At 41.0% G+C, this 12769-nt stretch overlaps 1 non-coding gene across 1 annotated transcript; it reads left to right on the top strand.

The window, feature by feature from the left end:
* Window positions 1–963: 963 nt before the first annotated feature.
* trnai-uau (transfer RNA isoleucine (anticodon UAU)) lies at window positions 964–1057 on the top strand. Its single transcript has 2 exons — window positions 964–1001; window positions 1022–1057. It is a non-coding gene; the product is annotated as a tRNA-Ile (tRNA).
* The last annotated feature ends 11712 nt before the right edge of the window (window positions 1058–12769 follow it).

Raw genomic sequence — 12769 nt, 5'->3', positions numbered from 1 at the left:
AGTCTGTTACATTGTCTTTCACACGTCGGTGTCAGAACTGTGAGACATTTTCATAATCGGGGGGAAGGCCGTAGCAATAAGCAGAAAGCGCATTCACCTTTTCTCAGTGTAAATCCGTGTTGTGGTGAGTTTTTAAAATTGGTTTGCGATTTTCTGAAATATATTCCATACAAAAATATAATTTGGACAGTCGCTATTTATTTGGATATTCCCTTTCAGTGAAGATGTCTGCAGTATTCCAGCCGGATTAGTACTGATCGAAGAGAGCCATCTACAGGCGAAAGGCGACATAACATCACAGCAGCACCATTTAAGGTGGAACGAAAAACACGCATAAGAAGCTGGCGAATAAGAAGCCAACTTAAGCCTCGTAGCAGACCCTGGGAGGCACGCTCAAAATAATCATCTTTCCCAGTACTTCAGAGTCATATTTAGATCGCTTTACTGCAATTTTATTTGACTGATGGGAGATGTGAAGCCATCGAACCTGTACTGCGCTTTCACATTGAAATTGAAGCCATTTCTCATGCTTTCTCTCAGTGTCCGGGCTGCAATTGCGTGTAAAGAAGGCGACTTGAAAATGAAACGTGTAATCACTTTACAGAGGGTCTTCACGACGGGGTGCGTCAGCTAGTTCTCCATTATTGTAAGTTTACTGGACTTCTGAAGAAACCTATCTACAATGAAGATACAAACTGCACGGTTTAAGGCACATGAAGATAAATCTGTTTGCTGATTGACTCAAAACATGTCGATACAAATAATCTGCCAGGCTGATTTACTTGTCCGACCACCTCCCTCCGTCCCCCTTTGCTGTTAGCACAATTCTTTCAGTTTCTTTTCTTGTATTTTCCTTGCTATTTTATTGTTCCTTTTCCCCAGGTGGAGATGGATCCACAACCGAAACCGTTTTCACCCTGTGTTTCTGCACCGTCAGTCTGTATGAAGAACAGAAGTTGCACAGCTCCAGTGGCGCAATCGGTCAGCGCGCGGTACTTATACAGCAGTGCACAGCAGAGTCATGCCGAAGTTGTGAGTTCAAGCCTCACCTGGAGCAGTGTCTTTCTCTACTGAGCGCAACTGTCGAGTTTAGATACTCTTAGATATTTGATGGAGATAAATTAACATCAAACGAACAAGTAACGATTTATTTCGAGTCACAATCAAAGAAGGCTCCACAGCTGAAACGTTGTGTTTACCTCTATTTTCAGCATGGAATAAACCTATACTTTTCCATTTGCAGCCCACACATGCTGTGATGCAGCTCCCTACTTAAATTACTATCAGCTGTATACCTCCAGTTGACCTGTACACAAATATATGAGAGGGGTCTACTGAGACGAGAGGAGCACTGGAGACTTGATAAAGCTCTCGCATTAGATTATGTGTTTATGTTGTTCCCCAGATTTGTTTTAATGTTCTTTTTCTTTTGAAGTTGTTGTGTTTGGTTGTTTTTTTATAGTTGCTAGACAACTACAGGGATTTACCTAGGTTCCCGTAAGACTTCTCGTTTTGTGTTTGTTGTGTTTTCGGGTTACAACAATTTTTTTTTTCTATTGATAGGACCCCACGCATTACTGTGGGACTAGTTAACTTTAGTTCATACATTGTACCTGAAATTACCACATAAACTACTACTGTACTCTGTTTTCCTTTTTTTTTTAAAAAAGGCAAACCTAATGTTTGTTTCTCCTTGCTTCTGATTGGTAGCTACAACGGGTCAGTTGCAACAAACTGGCTGCTGAAATTTGTCAGCAGCTCTGTAGCAAACCTGTTTTCAATTGCAACAAACCTAAAATAACAACTGCTCCCCATTAGATGTTACTAAAGTAGGAGACTAAGCAGACGAAGTGGAACAATAGATTACATTGGAACTGTCCTGAATGTAGTGGAAATAATATCGTCATTAAGTAATGAACAATTGCTTTCCAGACACTACAATTATTCACAAGGAATTTTATCAATACATATTTTATTAATAAAAGTGTAATATCTTAATAATGAAGTTTAATGTTATCTATATTAGTAGCTGTATTACAGGTAATGCATGCACAGACTTTATTATACTATAATGAATTTTCAGGTATCCCGGGGAGAGAACTGAAATGAAGGAAATACATATTTAAAAGGGGTGTAAGTCTTAAATGTGTTCGTTCACATAGGGGTGTTAATTGAATAGATTTGTTGTAATATTATTTGACTCTACACTTCTGTTTCTCAGGAGACAGCATTAATATCGGGGATTTGCGGATACAGATAATAAGTTGTACTATACAGGCAAATGTATGGTTACCTTAATGAAAAAAACTCTTATCATTAACCTTTTCAACATTATTATTTAAGACAGTCTTTCAGAACAGTATTCTCGTATTAGTGGCTATAGTCTAATGATAACGGTGGTGAAACAGGTGAAATGTGCGGAAAGAATTGGAGATGGAACAGGAGACTCATCCAATCGATAGAAAGCTTGGGTAGGACTGCACAAACACGATGCCAGTACTTAGTAGCGTCATTTAAAAAAATACGTGGTTTAACAATATCAACTGCTCTTCTGTGAGCTCAGCTCCACTACTAGTAATACATTGCCCAAATTTTCAAATTAGATACATGTGTTTTCTACATGTATATAATTGGTACTTTTTTTGTTTTAACTGATTTAAAATATAATCTTTATAAAACAGACAAAGGGTTTATGTGTCGCGCATGAAATTCACACACAAGTAAGGAAAGATATCGCGCTTAGGAAGAAATCCAGAGTGCAGACGCCGGCGATTGAAAACAACCACATACAGCCTGTATGTGCTCTACCACTGAACTAAACTTCTGACAACTACTGTATCTTTATCTGCAGCACTTTCTTTTAGGAAGAGTGAGGAGTCTACAAGCCTAGAAAATAAGACAACTAAGTGAAAGATAAATTTTCACTTCTTGATTAAAGAACATAAAAAACACCTTTCTTCCAGCCAGATTCAAACCAGAGAGAAAAGAGTTCCCAGCTGTTTCCACTATATTCCTCCGCTCTTACAACTGAGTTATCGAAAACACAGGAAGCCCACCTTTTGTCTTACATAAAGCACAATGTAGTGCAGTGGTCCTATTTATTTAAATCCCAGTTCGAAATCAAATCTCATTCCCATAGTCCTGTTTAGTTTGAATTTAAGCAGTTGTAGCAGCAATACTTGGTAATAAGACAGAATTAAGCGTTGCTGTGCTTTCCTAAATGAGGCCCCATCTCACTCTCCATCTCTGTGGTGCAGCCACAGAGAAAGTATTCATGCAGGCTGATTTAAGATATTTTCTTTTGATAAGGGACAGCTCCCAAACAGGGATGCATTTAGATAAGCCTGGCTATCATGATCAATGGTCATCCATTGGCGCCTATCTGTCTAGGGAGTGCCAAATGGACATCTGGACTGCATTCCTAAGTGTCAGGAGTAAGTGACTCGTATCTCACCTTGATCAACCAATCAGGGATTTGCAGGGCGTGGTAACACCACGTGGGTCTCCAATGCCCGCCAAAATCTCAACCAATCAGCACACATCTGTGTCTTGGTTAAAAAGGGAGCGCAAGCTCAGATCGGGGCTCTCCTTGGCCATTTTCGCGCATCCTCAGAGACAATCACATGATAACTGCTGTTGTCTGCACTGGGACTTGGACTTTGTTCTAAGCGCGAGGCCGAGGATCCCATACGTACTCAGAATTCTACCAACGTGAATGCTCCGCTTGATCAACGGCAGCCTACAGTTGGACCCTCGTCGACAACCTGAATAGCTTATTCAGTAGCAGCGCTGGTCCGGGAACGAACCAGCTTCTTCCCGGGCAAAAGAGTGACTTGTGCGGACTCGCGGTCACACTCTGTGCATAGATACTTTCTACTAGCCAGCTGGACTGCTGGTAGATCCCCTCGGAGCAATGACTGCCCTGCGCGTCGCAGTTAGATTCCTCCGCCCGTCCAACTCCGAGCTGCACCTCTACTGGTTGGCCGGTAGCCAGAGGACGCCGGGACAACGCCCATTGGACAACCACTGGAACCAAGGCTGCAACAGAGCCTGTCAGCTGGTTTGGTGTTCGTGCCGGGAAATTCCAAATCCATACACAGTGGATAAGTAAACCCCATGTCCTACATTGCGTCTCGAGAATTCAATTGTACCTCAACACAAGTTGTTATCAATTTAATTCACGAGTATTGCATTTACTTCCGAGTTTAGAGTAACAGTGGGTAATAACGCTGATTAGCGATTTTGTAACCGAACGATATATATTGACATATATTCTCTGTTGTGTATCTCTTTGTGTTTGCATCTCTTCGAGATTATATACCTTGTATATTGATAATCCTCACAGTAAGGTCTGCCGCTTGTATCCAGGCAGACTGGTATATGTTTGGTGCACAATTTATATTAATAACTGTATCTCGTGTATTGAACATGTGTGTGTGCGTTGTTAGTTGTTCTGACGATTGATTTTCTAAAAACCACAGCGAACCACCTCGTGATTACTGCTACATGAATAATTGTCTCAGTAAACCCATCAAACCTGTACACAGCTAAGGAAGAGTAGCTCGGAAAATACCCAACTCAACAAGCGAGCGCATTGGTTGCTCTTGCTCTTAATGCAAGGAGCTGTTTTTTATTTCACATTCATCATTATTATCCAAAAACAGCTGCACAACTGGTCGCATTTGTGATTATGTCACTTCTCTGCAAAACTGGAAACTACTGTAGGTTTATGTAGCGCCAATACATTTAGCTGCTACTCCTGCTGCTACTCCTTCGTCCTGTTTTAAAAAAAAACATAAACAATTTTCTAATGAACAACTCATGAATTATTGCCAGGATCTATATTTAGCGTTTGGTAGTGATAACACTGCAGATATTGATTGAGTAGAAATTCATGATGTATTAACAGCTTTATCTGAAGCGAGAAGTCCTAGAACGCCATCTATGAAGTTTTAGGATTCATACCAAGAAATGCCTTTTATTTCCCACCCCAACTGCTGCTTTGGCATTACACATTATGTGAACATTACCAGTTTTGGTAGCTTCTGGGCACGATTTTTCTAAATTGAAACTTATTACAAAATTCTTGTAAATCAGGACTAATTTTAATATCAAATGAAATTACTACAGAAGAAAAGGCTTAACTGAAATATGAATAAGACTATGCAAGCCTAAAAAGTAGAACAATTCAATTTCTATAACTTATTTTTAATTTTTTTAGAAATTGGCTCACACACTGGAAAAGACTAACGTTTCTCTTTGTTAGAGTATGTGAATAACAGTTTAACCCCAAATGTTTGTAGTTGTGATTCTGTTAAAATTCAATAAATCGTCTATCAACAGTAAGAAATTATAAAGAAAGAAAAAAAATGTTTTATTACATAAACTATAAGACAATGAAGAGAGTTTACTTCGCTTTTTTTCTTTTGACTTATGCGTTCAGGATCCGAACCCATCTGTGGACGGTTGTGTTTCTTGAATCTCTTGTAATCATCAAAAGTCGTTGTTTTGTGCTTCAGTTTTTTCTCGAGTTGTACCATGGATATTTTATATGATCAATACTTTACATGCTCTTTTGCATTTTTCTTCACATACAGAAAAAGTTCAAGTTGTTCATATCACTGTGCTGCACATTTACGCTGGACCACCTGTAACAGTAGAGGACACGCAGTGAGGAATTCGTGCAGCTTTCAGCTCAGTGCGGAGTCCAGAGGGAGGGCTCGCTCGCTGAATGATCTCTCAGGAAATCCCGGGTGAGATTCAAAAGGTAAACCTGGCTCTCTATGAACACGAGCAAAGAGTTCTCACTCAACAGAAGATTGCAATGTGAGTACAGTAATATAAAACACCTGAAGATGCCAGGGATTGAACCCCGGACCTGTGGAGCAGTAAGTGACTTGTAACGCTGACATAAGAAATACTTACATAAAGTGCTTTTACTGACCATATTACAAATCACAGGAAGTAAGGTCTTAAAACATTGGGCAGTAGTGGGATTTAAACCCACGCCCCTGAGAGAGTGGAGCCTAAAATCCAGCATATTAGACAATTCAGCCACACTACCTCTGGCCCCTTCTCCTTTCCTCTCGTTGCTGAGTATAGGTGCCTTCATGCAATTGAGCCAGTTTTGAATCCCAGCCAATACATCTCCAAATCTTTTCAAATGAATCTGTGATCTTGTAGCACATCCTCTGAAAGAAGCAATCGAAATTGGAAACGTCTTCTTCAACACTGAAAAGCTCAATTAGGACGAAGCAGTTGTACACAGGACAGCAGTACCGTATGTGTTCTTGATTGATTCAGACTCGTTCTCAGTGGTTCTTGCTCACCAAATAACTTAAAAGCTGAGGAAGAACGCTACGAAAAATACTAATCAAAATACAAAATAATAATCATTATTAACCAGAAACAGCAGAAAAACTGGTCACATCTGTGATTATGTCGCTTCTCTGCTTCAGCAAGGTCAATAAAGGACTCTCTGAAAGTAGTAAAACACTGAAGAACTGCAAAACTGAATTCAAAATCATATTAGGAATTCTGAGTGATGCCTGCTGACATGCAATCCAATACGGATGTTGTCTTTAAATAAGAATTCTCTATGTTTCCCTGCCTTTTCCCTGGAGTGAAACTATTGGATTGAAGGAATTCTTATCATAGGTTTACAAGGTGCCGTTGATATTTGGATAAATCTATGAACTCGTGATTTTTATATACTTTAAATATCGGCCATATGCACAGAATAAAATGACAGTACTAATGATTTTTCCTGAGACGAAGCACAACTTATCTTTCCAAGACAGCTGATAAAGGCAAGCCAGTGGATACTCTAGCAGAACATGGAAAAACGTTCAGCTTTGTAACCAACAAATTCCCCATTTAGATCTGACATGTGAGGTATGCTTTATGATTGCTTGAAGTGAAACCCACAATCTCTTTGGAACTTAGACAAGTTATTTCTGATGGAGCCCTATGCGGAAAGACTTAATCAGCTCTACCCCTGAGGATGACTCGACTCGAAAATGCAGAACATTAACGTTTCACAGATAAAAGGAGCACAACCGACATTAAAATTGAGGGCGCATTTTGATTTGCACTGACTCAAAAGTGATCTTGGTAGACAAACTTCCCTGCTGAAGGTGGAAAAAAGAATTTGTGTTGAGAAGAAGAAACACTTTTTTCTCCCTGCTTTGATGTTAAGCTGATAAAGTAGCTTTTAACACATTGCTCCACTTGGTGGTTGTAACACAAAAACTCTTAGCAGCAGTGGGATTCAAACACACACCTCCAACAAGACTGGAGCCTTAATCCAGCACCTTAGACCACTCAGCCACACTAACCACTGTGTCCTGTCTCTTTGTCTCATTACTTGCCCGGAGGAAGCCGGGTGGTTTTGCTCTTGTCCAACAGTGGCGTTATGACTATGGAACCGACTGCACCTGCTTTTTCTGAGATGCTTCCCCTCTCATGGTGAGATCTCGAATTCTTAAACACCTCTGGATAAAGTTCTTCTGTGGAGCAGGCTACAGACCTCTGCGTACAGCACCCTTGATGTTGTTTTATTTCTATAGCAGCACCCATCCGGAATTTGTTTTTGTTTTACTTTTTATTTGAACAACAAAATAGATTCAATATAAACAAGAGCACATATAACGTATTAATAGACTCGTGAGGGGCACATAAATAATACAATCAGACTTTATGGAAAAAAAAGTTAAACAAAGTATATTTCCTCAATTACAGGACAGCACAAACAGTTCTTAATGCAGAAATGGAAGCCTGTCTAAATTTTCCTTTCTGTTAAAGACATTTCGGGAATCACTTTTTTTGGGACACTGATTTTTCTCCTTTGGGGAGCTAAAGAAGACTATAGGGTGTGGCACAGTGGTAGTGCAGTTGATTCTAGCTCAGAAAGTTGCGCGTTCAAATTAGGTTGGGGTCAGCTAAGAGTTTTTCACCATCTGCTGGTGCTGAACCCAGACTTCTCACCATGTAGTTGAGTTCTTCTCAATATCTCAGCATCTCCAAAACATCATGTCCAACTTTAGAGACAGCTACATCAGACAATGAAAGTTTGAGACCACTTTATTATTACAGGTTCTAGCAAACCTGAAAGCTAAGGCGTTTCAGGCCACTTTTTTAATTAAAAAAGTGTCTGAAGCCTCTAAATAAAATTAGGCTTTTTTAATTGTGTATGAAATTCACTCCCATGGGCTCTGAAAGGGGAAATATACTGTTGGGATCCTCGCAAGTGAGGTGTCTCTTCTTGTGGTGAAGCACAGTCATACCTGACTTGTCCGGAATGACCCAAGACAGACTTTATCCAGAAGCGACGGCACCACTCCAAGTAGAATGAGAGAGAAACACAGCACGACACGGGGAGTCAAGAGGCTCCCACAATTCACCTTTCCTCACATTACTGATTTCTTCACTAACATTTTGACCGTTTTACAATCACAATGACCGTTTCACATTAAATAAGTTTTTAAACCATCAATATTTAAGAAAAAAAATAGTACATTTTTTTCCAATTATTAAAAAAAACATTAAATGCCTTGATTGCATAAAGTTTCACAGACAGAAGCAGCACGCCAGCACAACCAACATTAAAATGGAGGGCACACTACGATTTGCATTGACTCAAAAGTGATCTCGGCAGACGTCATTCCCTGCATAACGCAAAAGGTGGCAAACCGCATTTGGTTTGAGTGGACGCAAGAAAGTTTTTGTTTTCTGCCTTGATGTCAAGCTGACAAAGTATCTTTAAACACTTTGCTTAGTTTCTCGAGGGACTGCCAAAAAGCAGCTCCCTCCCCTTTGAAGTCAGTTGGAAGAGGGTCGGTTACCACTGTACTGTGTCTCTTTGTCACATTACTTGCTCAGAGAAAGCCAGGTGGCTTTCGCTCTTCTGGTCCGACTTAGTGGCATTACGACTGTGTAACGAACTGCACCTGCTTTTTTTGAGATGCTGCCATTCTCGTAGTGAGATCTAGACTTCTTTAACACCTCTGGATATAGTTCTTAAATGAAACAGGCTTCAGACCTCTGCGTACAGCACCCTTGATGTCATTTTATTTTTACAGCAGCCGCATCCGGAAAGTTGTGTCTTTTACGTTTTATTTGAACAACAAAACTACATACAATACAAACAAGAGCACATATAACGTATCAAGAAAATCTTCAGGGGCACATGCTATAATACAATTACACTCTATGAAAAACGTTTACACGATGTTAATAAAGATAAGGTCCGCACAGCTTGTTCTTACATTTCGAAAGAGTCCGTATATACCCCTTTACGTCTATTTTGAACTGTTCAAACGTAGGACTCTTCCCAGACCATTTCACTTTATACCACATTCCTAAATGAGGATGCATCTCCCGTTTTAGAACTATTTTGGGCGGTATGGCTTATACAACACACCCACAGTATTCTAATGGTGGACTGCAGATCTGTGCTATAGTTCAGTCGAATTCGAAGGATCCAGCAATCGTACTGGATTTGACTAGGATTCTGAAATGTCACTTGCAAAAGTATTCAGGTTTGCTTGAACCTTTGATAAAAAAAAGTGATCTAATCTGAAACTACCCATTTTACAATCTCTGAGGTAGTTGTCACTAAACTCGGACGTGATGTGGCACACATGTGCCGTGTGCCTTTACTTTTCTAAAAAACTGGTATCGGGAAAAGTTTCTTAATATTTCTTTTGATTAGCATGCAAGAAAATGTGATCATTACCTATGGAATTTCCCGCCAGCGTGGAGCTTGAATTCACAACCTTGAGATTTAGTGTTCAAGAGTCACAGAAGAGGTCGGCCTGGTCTTCAGTTTGCCAACGATAAGCTCCGGCAGTGCTCCTCTGTAAAGCAGCTTGTTTGGATCGGTTATGTGGGACGGCATTTCGATACTAAGATCATTTGCAGTGCACTCAAAAAACATAGATGAAGAAGGTGTCACAGTAAGGTGAACCCAAGGGCGAGGGATGTTCCTGCTTCGTGTACATCTACACCACCTAGCAATACAAACGGGGTGCTAGGGCCCCTCTACATTACCACAGGCTCTGTTTGTCTCCCAGAATCACCAATGCACACACAGACCAGCGACAAGCATTTGTATTGTATAAGTGCCCTTTTTATTTTCCAACTACATTCACATTCACTGTCACCCAAAAACACAACGAAAACAGAATTCACAGCAGCAAAAGGTCCTTCCCAGGGTCAAAATGAATACAGAGGGGCAGCAGTCTTTTCTGTAAAATACATGAGAGAGGTTACTCGATCGTCTCTACTTAGTACCTGTAGTCTCTGATGGCCCACTTTGAGGAGAGGGGTATCGCCCAGTCCTATTTCCCCAGTCTCTGTTCAGGTAACAATAGAAATCCTCTGCGACTATATTACATTCCTCTCAGTTTGAATCGGCTAACTGTGCCAGTTTCCTTGTTCCTCACCTTCAGGTGTTAAAAGTCTCTGTACAGTACCTCTGTTCCAATGCCAATGTCTCTCGTTGTCGTCAGTTACTGAACCAGTAGATCCTTGCCTCCAGGTATTAGAAGTCTCTGCAGAGTTCCTCCGGGTCTTGCACTCTGCAGCGGGGTCTTGCACCCTGCAGCTTCCTTGTGCTGCCTGTGTCGTCTCCAGGATCCAGTGGGAATCGGGAGCCCCCTCTGTTCTGTCTCAGGTCTTTTTTATCCCTCTCCTTAGCCAATCCCTTTCAGGGGGGTTTCCACTGTCCCTGTCAGAATCAGGTCTGCCCAGTATTTTTCCAGGAGGAAGCTTGTGTTGTTTGAGGAATGTGGGAGTGCTGAGCTAGGTGTCATGGAACCTTATCAGTTCACCCCTTGGTCTGGCTAAAACTGGCTCAGCGACTCCTCACACCTCCAAGTCTCGATACCTAATTGCTCCCTGAACGACTTGGGTTTGACTGTTTTTACTGACTGTTCCTGTATTAATTGGGACAACTGCAGTCACCCCCTTGAGTGAGAGGCAACATTGACACCATCCTGGAATTCAACATAACCTAATCAATCACAGCCTGTTTCTGCCTCAATAACCCACACCCTGTAACACAAATCAACATAACCCAATCAATCCCAGACCGTGACTGCCTCAATGACCCACATCCTGCGACACAAGCTTCACCTGGAGCACAATGGCTGTGTTTTCAGCTACGGAAACTTCCTGTTGACAAGTCGGTGTTTGTGTTGCTTTTTCTGCTCAATGGAGCTGTATTAATGCAGGCACACGTGCTTCCACGGCAAGTTATTTTATTAGTGCTCACAAACCAACACACTGCAGACACCTCTGATACTGTCACTGCTTGTGGACCCCGTGTTCCTGCCGTCAGCCTACTATACCATGTTCATGCACATCTAGAAATATTACTGCTGTAGTACAGGAGCGAAAGACGAAACGAAAGCACACCCAGTTTAAAAAGGCACATCTGTCAACTGCTGAACTTCACAAGGATGGGATTCACACCCACATGTGCAGAGCACAATGGATTAGTAGTCCATCGCCTTACCACCCCACCACCTCATCCCAGAAGTTAGCCTCCTGACATGAGTTAGTACTCAAGATGGTCGTCTTTCCTCTACTCAAGGATCATTTTCCTCTTCCACCTGCGATTTCACCATTTTCCTTGAAGATGTCAAACATAAAAAGCATATTGAGCTCCTTGGACTTGAAATTACCAGATAAAAGCCATTTCTCATCACTTGCTCAGCGAGCAGGCGCAGCGCACACAGAACGCAGGTATCTCAGAGCGGTGTGTCTAAGAGGCTGTAAAAGGATAGTGCTCTGTTGGTGCTGTGGCTTAGCTGGTTAACGTGCATGTCTAGTAAATAAGTTTCTGGGTTCAAATCACCACAGTGCTTTTCTCCTCTCTTGCCATGCAGAGTTGGTCGTTGTGGACAGCAACAGGTGTCTGCCTTAACTTTAATGGAAGTGTTCATTTCTGGAACAACTTTTTTAAAAACAAATTCCACACATATTGTGATAGATAAAATACTAATCTTCCCTGTCAGTGCAGAATAATTAGTGCCAGCTGGCATGAAAACGACAAAAAAAACATTTTTGTCTTTAGCGTAAAACCTGTGAATGTAGAAGAAAAGATGACGAATGTCAATTTTTATGGCACCGTGAGCTTGTCCTTCAGTCAAACACGTAGGTAATTCAAACACACCCAGAGATGCACTTTGAATTAGCTTTGACCTAAATACTATCTACTCCAGATGTGATTGGGCCTCTTTCCACATCCTGATATATGCAGAGAACACAAGCTTTTGGCACGAGTGAATATAAATGTAAACATAAATACTATTCAATATATCGGAATTTTGTTTACCTGGGGATCCTCAAATCAGGAGTGTAGAAAAGAACACCGTTAAACACCGGGAGTGCAGAACATGATAAAAGGGTTCTTTAAACAAAAAGTGAAAATAGTGAATATGTCTTTCACTTAGATGTTCATTGAATGCTCAGTAAACGATAAAGCAGAGGCTCGTTTTGTGAATTCTCCTCGCATCAGATTGTCTTGCTTCGACCTTTAAATTGTACACTGTGTAGACCCTTCACTCTCCCTAACTCAATTAAAGAGCTGCAGGCAAAAGTGCCTATCAGTTTAGTTCAGTGGTAGAGCACTTGCATCTCGTGTATAAGGCTTTGTTTTCTACTGCCACTCTGGATTTCTTTTTAAATGCAACATCTTATCTGTGATTGTCTTTCATGTGACATCCCCCGTGTGTGAATTTCAGCATGACACATAAAATCGTTT

The sequence above is a fragment of the Lepisosteus oculatus genome, chromosome 14 (genome assembly GCF_040954835.1).
Source record: "Lepisosteus oculatus isolate fLepOcu1 chromosome 14, fLepOcu1.hap2, whole genome shotgun sequence".
In the NCBI taxonomy this organism is placed as follows: domain Eukaryota; kingdom Metazoa; phylum Chordata; class Actinopteri; order Semionotiformes; family Lepisosteidae; genus Lepisosteus; species Lepisosteus oculatus.
This window is presented reverse-complemented; position numbering and strand designations above follow the sequence as displayed.